The 9,688-nt window shown below is 36.3% G+C and overlaps 2 long non-coding RNA genes across 2 annotated transcripts; both read left to right on the top strand.

Moving 5' to 3' along the window:
- Positions 1-327: 327 nt before the first annotated feature.
- LOC133777433 (uncharacterized) lies at positions 328-2,974 on the top strand. The gene is made up of 2 exons (XR_009868561.1): positions 328-505; positions 2,631-2,974. It is a non-coding gene; the product is annotated as an uncharacterized LOC133777433 (long non-coding RNA).
- Positions 2,975-4,939: 1,965 nt separating this feature from the next.
- LOC133780451 (uncharacterized) lies at positions 4,940-9,424 on the top strand. Its single transcript, XR_009869325.1, has 2 exons — positions 4,940-8,751; positions 8,840-9,424. It is a non-coding gene; the product is annotated as an uncharacterized LOC133780451 (long non-coding RNA).
- Positions 9,425-9,688: the final 264 nt, after the last annotated feature.

The raw sequence follows: 9,688 nt of genomic DNA, 5'->3' as shown, positions 1-9,688 counted from the left end.
ACTAATATTGTGATACATGTAAGGGACTATTTTGATAAATTTGTATACGACTGCTATGATCCTTATTAGTTTCTCCTTAATGATGATTTTATGATGTGACCAATATGATGATGGGTTTATTTTGTACACTATGCATATTATGTTTTATTGAACCATTACGGTAAATAATGTCACATGAACCAAGTGGGAAAATGATGGACTTTTATCCACATAAAGCCCAATACATTAAAATTAAGTAATCCAAGTGAATTATAAAAATTAGGGTTTAATTAAATAAGGATAATAATTTCTATTGGTTAATTAATAAATAGTAATTTCCTATCAACACCTTGATGAAGGTATATATAAAGAAAAGAAAACCCTAATAGGATTAGCTTTCTCTTTACCAACTCATCTAGTTTTCTCTCCATTAAAGAAGGCTTGTCAATCTACAGGGGTCAAGAGGGAGAAACACAATTCTAGTTACTTGTTCACTTGAAATCAATTACTATTGTTATGGATCAAGGTATGTTCCCTTAATCTATTATGAAATTGTGAAAATCAAATTGTTCGAATGATCTTGCCTATTATGATTTATGTAAAATTAATTTTCATAAATTCTAATAATCTAAAATTAAAGCTTACATATATCACCTCAGCTTCAAGGTTTCTCCAAATGGACCAAATTATTCTGTTGTGTCTTACGGAAGCAATGAGAAGTTTTGTTTAGATTTTTTCTACGGCTGAAATTTTGTCGCTACTATTGTTGTGGTATTCCATAATCCATGAATATTATTTTTGTTATATGTGGTTGCACTGCAGTCCTATATATTGGCCTTACATCTCAACCTATACATGTTTCAAAACACATCTTTTTCTCCTTGAGTCTGGCCCAGCCATATAGTAGCAGCTCAGTCGCTAGTTTCCACAACACCCTTGACTTGAGAACACTTGTACTCTGTCTGAATTTCTGATGCTATGCCCCATTAGTGGGGTTTCAATCGGGGCCAGGTTTTAGATAAGTATGGTTGATGTATCCACTCTTGACTAAGAGTATTTCTTTTTCTTATGACTTAAAAGTTAGATGAGAGAATATGGAAATTTGTCGCAACATTAGTTCTAGATTATGTGATAACATTTAAAATAAAAATAAAAAAGTCCTCACAAGAAGACTAAATTCGGTAGTGTGGATATTCTTAAACTATAAACTTTGTGTAAGTTGGGAAGAAAAATTGATTCAAATTAAATTTAGTTGCTGCATTATTACTTGGATGGGTAAGAATTGATGTGTTAACAAAGTTAATAAAACAATGTGATTGCAATGAAAACATGTCACATTGTTGAATGAAATCTGAACTAGTGACCAATTACTTGCCAGTTTGCATACCCACATATGATAATGAAGTAATGTTCTTATTAAAGTTAATTACATAATCAATAAATAGAAATAAGTCATATTTGTGGTTATTCTTTTGTATAAAAGAATTATATTATGTAAATATATATATATATATTATTAGGGAAGAAGGTGACTATGTGATGAAAAGGAAACAAATGACAAAAAATAATTCGAATTGAAAAATACGGAAAAGAGTGACAAGATTGATATTCAGGGAAGAGGAATACATGATATAATCGTGTGATGGGAACTTATAACAAATGATGACGAAGAATAAGAGATAATAAAGTAACAATGTAAAGTGACAAAATAATAAAATAAAATGGAAAGAGATCACACAATTTGAGAGTTATTTTCAAGCTGGTGATATAGAAGGAGCAGTAATTATTGTTATATAATTTATCGTGAAGGAGGGCACTCCGAACACCTACAAGCTCGTCTGAATAGATGACACTGTCATTACGCGAGCTTGGAGCATTGAATATAATTTTATAAATAATATAATATTTTTATTAAATGAATTATGTGACAAATAATAGAGTGTGAAAAATGTTATTATGTCAAATTTAATATATATTGTGGAGTTATAATTTGAGACATGATAATCATAATAAGTTTTGTAACATATAAAGTGGAGTTATAATTCTTCAGAAATGATAATTATAAGTTTTGTAACGCTCATAAATATTCATTAATTGATGTGTAAAATGAGTTACACATCTTGGATTTGATTTTTATTAGCTATAATATTTTATAGTTGTTGTGTGCATATTTCTAACTCCCAAGAGAGTTTGATGGAATTAGAAAATTAAATGGTAGATGAGAACTTTATAAATAGAAATCATCTTGCTCACTTGGATGTAATGTGTGAATGTAAAAAAACACACTACATAGTTTAGAACACTTGTGATGACATGCTAATCTTTAGAACACTATGATGAGTATGAGAGAAGGATTGATAAATCATTAGAAGCATTTCTAAATAGTATTCCCAAAGTGTTCTTATGAAGGGGAAATAACTTTTAGGACAAAGACCTTGAACCTTGTTTAAGTCTTGTGTTGCCCTTGGAATCTTCAACTTCTACCTTCTACTCTTATGATAATTGTTATAAGTTATGTAATCTCTTCTCATCTTTTTCCTTCACTATCATTTGTTCGTATTATATATATTTTGTGTCATTTAGATTGTAATCATCTTTCATTTTTTTTTTTTATATATTTCCAACAATCTAAAAGCTATTTATCTTGGAAGGTGATACAATCAAAGTTCCCATTGGAGAAGGATCAATGTGACACTTTTGACACATCACAAGAGGTAGTGGCTAAAAAGAAAGAGGAGAACACACATGGTATAGGTAAGTATAAAGGTTGGTGTACCAAGCCACTCATGAGTAGGCATGGTGGTTTAATTTTATAATACACTATAGTGTGGTGATATATTCACATGTTGATTCGTGATTTTGGGGATACAGATGTTGGGGTAATTTTGTGATGTGAGATATATAAGATATATGATATATTAGTATGTGATTAATTAACATATTGTGTAAATAATCTCTAGTAAATTATTGGGAAATGTGGTAGCATGTTATTTTATTGTCTTATTTTATGGTAATGAGAAATGATTTGAATAATAATTTTATGAGCTACATGTGATTTATATATATATGTGTGTGAATTATCATATTAATATGGTGTTATATGATAATTAAAGTAAAGATAATAGGAATGTGTTTATCCTATTATGTTGTGATGAGTTACCATTTATTTGGTGAATAAAAGAGAATTATTTGAAAAGTTTAAATTTCTTATTTAAGTGTTGAGCATCTCAATTATGAGACAAGAAAAGATAAATCTAAAGGGGTTACATCTATTTTATAAGTGTGTCTTGTTATTGCAAGATGGATCAAAGTGGATCCAAAATTATGGGATGACATATTGATGACCTATAGGTCGGAGTGTAAAGTGTGGTCAAAAGGAAAATATTTTAGAATGATTTAGTGACAATAATTCTTAAATATTCAATGTCTCAATGAGGAGACATTACAAAATTGGAGAAGCAATTTTGAAAATTTACACCAATGGTGAATAGATTGCAGAGAATTTTATTTATTTTGGTTAAAGATGGTGATATGTTTAAATTAATTGCAATGAGGAGATAGTTTTAAACTAAATGATGAGAAATCAAAGTGTTTAAATAAGTCAATGAGAGTTTATTTTCTTTGATGTGTTTAAAATTTGAGATCTTCAAATTTGATTTTGATGAGAAAATCAATGAAAGTCAAAGTGGTGTTTCAAAATAATCTCAAAGAGACTCTTAGAAAATGCACAAAAGTTGTTCAAGTGTTTTTGAAATTATTTAGACAACTGAAAGTGAAACTTAGTGATTATTTGCTTGAGAAACTTTCACATTGTATTTGTGTTTACATATTTCATCATGTGAACTATGAAAAAAAAGCAAACCAAGTGAATGTTACTTTCAAAGAGATGTGTCTTGATTTAGTAAGTAAATGAGTCAAAATAAACTAAAATTGAGATTTTGTTTATTTTAACTTATTGTGAAATTATCATATGGTTTAAGGACTCGTGATCAATTTTGAGAAATATAAGTCTAGTATTATCTTGGAGGATAATGTAAAGGACTTAATAGAAATGAGGAGATTTTATTATAAAATGACCACTACTACAACAAAAAGCAACGAGAGTCCTTAAAAAGTTTTTAGGGCACACCCCCCGCGAGCACTCTATTTGAGAGCCTTAAAAAGTTAGATTTTTTAGGGCTCGCAATGCGTGTCCTAAAAAATTCTGTTGAGTGCCTTAAATAAAGTTTTCAGCACTCTCTTCGCATGCCCTAAAAGAATTTTTTTTAGGGCTTGCAACGTGTGTACTTAGAAGTTATATTTTTAATTTTTTATTAAATAATTTATATTTATTTTAAATTAAAAATTACGATTGAAATGAAAATTTATATACAAATTTGAAAATTTATAGATAAAATAACAAAACTTGTACATTCAATGCGATGGTTACAAATCTAAAAATTCAAAATTTGGAACAATTAATCAATCTTATCACATTTATAATACAAAACTAAGAAATCTAATAATAATAACTTGAGTTAACAATAAAACCACATAATATCACAACTTGACATGATGATGGATTCTTCAAGCAACTTCTCTTCCCTTTGAAAAAACTCATCCTCATCAATATCACCACGAACGTTCGAGTTTCTACCTACGGTCTAATGCTAACAGAATGTTATTTTCACTACAAGAATAAATATATATATACATATAAATATACAAGGTTCTTATGCAATTACAAAAGACACCATTAAATGTTCAAAAACACATACTTCATAAAAAATTCTAGCATATTCTATCATCAAAAGCCAAACAACTTCCACTCAATATTATTAAGCATTAAAAAAAAGCTATCTCTCCATCAATATCTTAATAATCATCAAAATTTTCAGCAATAATCATAAAAATTGTTGACGGTGAGAACTTGTCAACAATATAAGATCAGAAACTCAAAGTGTATTATAAAAACTAGGTAGGTAGGATTTTTGAAAAGTTAGAAAAAGAAAAGTTTAGAACAGTAACAATTGAGGAAAACATGTATATCGCTTGACTGCTTGTGTATACCATGAATTTTCCAACCACTTAGTCTAAGGGGTAGAGGTCTATTTATAGGTGGGCTCTAATGGCCCCTGATACACGGTGATCCTTGGGACAAAATAATACATTGGTACACCGTCAGGGAAGTGGTGCAAAGCGTAGTGGTGCAGAGGTTGTGGTGTCGGCATTGGTGCATGGTCAGAGGTGCTCAGGCAATGACTCCACACTTTGTACTAACTCCTACCACCACTACTTGTCGGATAAATTGTCAGAGTCACGGCTTCATTTTCCTCAGGATTGTACATCTCGTACCCATACATGTTCTTTGTACCGGATGGTCCTTCTAACATTTCCAAGAGACATCTTTTCTTTAAGCTTTCTTGTAATTTGCTAAGTTTGGGAAAGCATGTTGTGAGAGGTCAAGATGTGAGGGCGTAAGAAGGTTGGGCGTCGCTATGCAAGGCCCTTGGCCGAGGGAGATGAGCACCTATGCGCCTTCGCACGAAGATTGGGTCCCCCTATGCGAGGCCCTTGGCCGAGGGGCATGAGCACCTATATGCCTGCGCACGAAGAATTGGTCTCGCTATGCGAGGCCCTTGTCTGAGAGAGATGTGCACCTAATACGCCTGCGCATAAAGCGAGGCCCTTGGCCGAGGGAGATGCGCACCTATGTGCCTGCGCACAAAGATTGGGCCTCGCTATGTGAGGCCCTTGTCCGAGGGAGATGCACACCTATGCACGAAGATTGGGCCTCACTATGCGAGGCCCTTATCCGAGGGAGATGGCGCACTTATGCGCCTGTAGGTGGCTGGTGCCTCTCTATGCGAGGCCCTTGATCTGTTAGGTCTTGAACCTTCATTGATGAATGCTTTAAGGGAAATTATTCCATATTCACACATGCTCCTGAGTTTATAAGTATACTTTTAAGTGTTGTAGAATTTTTCCTATGTTCCTTGTATGATATGAACGACATTCGAGCTTTGCTTTACTTTAGGAGTTTGGGAGGCTCATCATTGGTGTGTTATCTAATGGTTTATGAAGAAATACAAAATATATTTGAGTAGTGTGTTTCTTTGTAATGTACAAAAAAACACAAAAACCAAATAGCTAGGGTGGTGATCCAGGTGCATCCTTATAACTGATTGGGGGCCAATCATTTTTAGGTACGAATCCCAAAGTTGTCAAGGCTCTTGATCTCCACCATTCATCCTAGACTTGATCCAAAGGCTAGGAATTATTGACTCTCCTTATAAATACCTCAAGGCTTGGATTCATTTTTTCACACCAAAAATTACTTAGCCTAGTGGTATCTCATTGAAGCTATTTCAGGGGGTTCCAAGTTTCTATCCTCCATAGAAGCATTCTTGAAGTAATTTTCGCCCCTTTTACTTAAATTCATCTCCCTTCTTTTTTTTTTTAAAAAAAAAACACTTATTCTTCCTTGTCCCATGTTTGCATTGTAGGGGTACAAGGTGTTCTAACATTTCTAAGGGTCCACTCTTGCTTATCGCTTGATCCCTCGTAATACGCCAAAAGCTTGTCCTCGTAAATATGCAGACTCGCATACACGCACCCAGGTATACCTTCTTGCCCTAGTGATATGCATGTCTCTTTTATCTTTTACACAAGGGTAGGGCAATAGGTTAGTATGTACATGTTCCTTAAGAGTTCTTTATTCCCATTGCCTGTTAGGCGTGTATACATGGGTCCCTATCTTACACCCTTTACACTCATGTTGTAGATAAAGGGTTATCTTCACGCACCCACGGCGTCGAGTCTTAGCTTGCCTATGGCGTGTGGACGATCTTTTAAAGTCGCGCCTGACGTTGAGCTTATTGAGTTGTCATCTTCCAACTTTGAGGTCGACATTTGTAAACCCTCTACAAATGCGGGTGTGTGAATGCTCTACCTGCAAAGGTTATCCTTCCTCAGGAAGAAAGCAAGAGACCTTGAGAGTGAACTCGAATCTGTTACCAGTGGTGGGGGTTTAGGTTTCTCCCATGGCACGAAACATATGTCGCCTAACTAAAATCAACCCTTCAAGATTGCATAGCCGAAATCGCTTGCTTAGAGGAAAACCTGCCACCTGAACCTCCATCTTCCTATGGCGATGGAGCCCCAAGCTCTGGGGGTCCTGCCCATGGGGGTGCTGATTGTGACCCATTTGAACCTGAGTTTCTCTCCATGGTCTTTCTCTCATTTCTTCATATGTCCTCGACCAAACATCATAGGGTCAAAGGGTCAAGCAGTATGCAGGTAGACGTAGAACATGTAGATGGCCTTCAGAGGGTTGATGAAGTCAGTTGCTCACAAACCGCCTGTTGTTTCTGTCCAGGTATCAAACATGTTGAGGGAGATCCTTGACGATTCTAAGAATGCGGGCATCGAGTCTACTCTTACTCGGGTTAAGCTTTCTAACATGTTGAAGGCCCATCAACTGTCATCGAACATCAACTTCATCATTCCATCTCGTAATGACCGTGCGTCTGAGTCACATGAGGGACTTGTATCTTTCAGCGACTCAGTGACAAAGTCTGGAGGGGTCTTGCCACTTCACCACTTCTTTGATAAGATACTCAACTATTTTGAGCTAGCACCTCTTCAGCTGTCTCCCAACTATTGGGTTGTGCTTAGTTGTTTGTATGTGTTATACAAGCAAGTGCACCTTTGTGGGCCCTCCATGAGTGATGTCCATCATCTGTACACTCTTAGGGCGAACCTAACAACCTCTAGCTTCTATCATCTCCAGAAAGTTGTGGCTCTCACAGGGTACCCCCTCATGGAGAGCTCATTTCAAATAGGGGTTCGTAGAAAAGCTATTTTTTCTTCACCAATAGCGTATCCACTCAGCATAAACGTTTTAACACATCAAGTAAGCTTTTTCTACTTGCATATATACATATAATTTTTTTATGTAATTTTTTACTTGTCTTTACCCCTCTCCTCAGGTTTTCCTAACTATACATATTTCTTTTCCTTGACCATAGGTCTTGAAGGGGTGGTCGACTCTGCTTTGTGTCTGGCAGCCCGCGATTGTGTGGCAAAGGTCTTGGCTATGCCGGCTTCACACAAACAGGCCTACAGCCTTTTCACTGAGTGCAATCTCTATTCGTCCATGTTGCTGTCTCCAGATCAATCCATTTCTCTTGTTCCATCTCATCCAAGTCTACCATCCCGAAGATCATAGACTGATGACAATGATGAATACTATCTCTACTCTGAGGGTGACCTGATGGATATTAAAGATGAGGTCAAGGTGGAGTCCGAGAACTATTCCTGTTTAAGATCCTCCGAAGATGGATATACTGATGACGTCACTTCCTGGATCTCATCGTCGGTAGTAAGTGGTGAGTTTGCTTTCAACATCCATCATCCTACTCCTATCCCGAAGAGGAATTTCATCCTTCCTTCCTTTGACGATGCTCTTCCACCCTTGGAAACGCATTTGGGACAGGTGTCTTCGGGTGCCTCGCTTCCTGAAGAGGTGACTCCGCGCACCTCCTCTCTTCGTGCCTCTATGGACGGATTAGGACCTTCCCAGTCCCTTCTTTATCTAGGCATGCATCGACAAGTGTACAAGTCTCCCCCTGCCAAGCCCATGCTTCCGCTTCCTGGGGGCATCCTTTGGCGAGCCAGCACGGAGAGGCCATGAGCCATTACATGGGGAGTATTTATGAAGGCGAGTGAGGCTCTATGTATGATATTCTAGATGCCGAGTTGGGTGAGGCTTATATGTGAGCCTCTATGCAGGTGCTTGTCAAAACACTTAATGTATGTTTTTCAGTTTTGATATTGCCTGATCATTGATGTTTTGTTTCATTTCTTTGTTCTTACTTAGGCTTCCATCTTGGGTCACCATTTTGTCGCATCGAGCTCCTCATCCATGCAACGGTTACAGTTCGAGCTTGAGGGGCGATGAAGGACCTCTCCTTGGCCTGGCAGAGAAAGATGAGTTGACTGCATGGGTCAGCGACTTGGAGGGCCATCTTGCTGAGGCGGTGCGCCAAAAGAATACTGCTAAGGCCACATCGACCTCTCGATCCAAAACTAGGCTCGAAGCCAATATTCATACCCTGAATGAGAAGATTAATGCTCTTGAGGCTGAGCTGGTAAATGCTAAGAATGGCATAGTCGAGTGCACATTGCATGTCTTGTGGACGATCAATTCTGATGTCAACCTGTCTCCCATTGGAGAGTATGCAATCGAGAAGATTGTTGAGTGGAAAGGTCGGGGTGGAAACCCATAGGCCTCTCTCTGAGGCTTATTTAAATATATATATATATATATCTATATTTTGTTGTTGTGTAACCCTCTATCTTTTTTCTTCTATAAGGAACTCCTTATAAGTCTTTGATAATATGTGGGACTCTTTATCTCTAAGTCCTTGCTTATTTTTGTATTGACTGCAAGGATGTATTGGAATTCTGAGTCTTTGTCATTTTTTTTTGGTTATCATGCGTAAGGGAATTTCAGAAGTCCTTTTTTTGATGAATTTCTTATGTCTTCCATGGACTGATGATGATAGTCTTTTTGGTGCACCCTAACTATACTTGTAAGGACATATTAACCATTTGGGTTCTTTGCATCAGTTTATATTCTTTGCTTGCGCTTGTTATTTTGTGCGAGAAGCGTCCTTCTCGTCATTATATATAATATTATTTTTACAAGGGTCTCTTTTAGGACCAT

This window comes from Humulus lupulus, chromosome 5 (genome assembly GCF_963169125.1).
Source record: "Humulus lupulus chromosome 5, drHumLupu1.1, whole genome shotgun sequence".
In the NCBI taxonomy this organism is placed as follows: Eukaryota; Viridiplantae; Streptophyta; class Magnoliopsida; order Rosales; family Cannabaceae; genus Humulus; species Humulus lupulus.
This window is presented reverse-complemented; position numbering and strand designations above follow the sequence as displayed.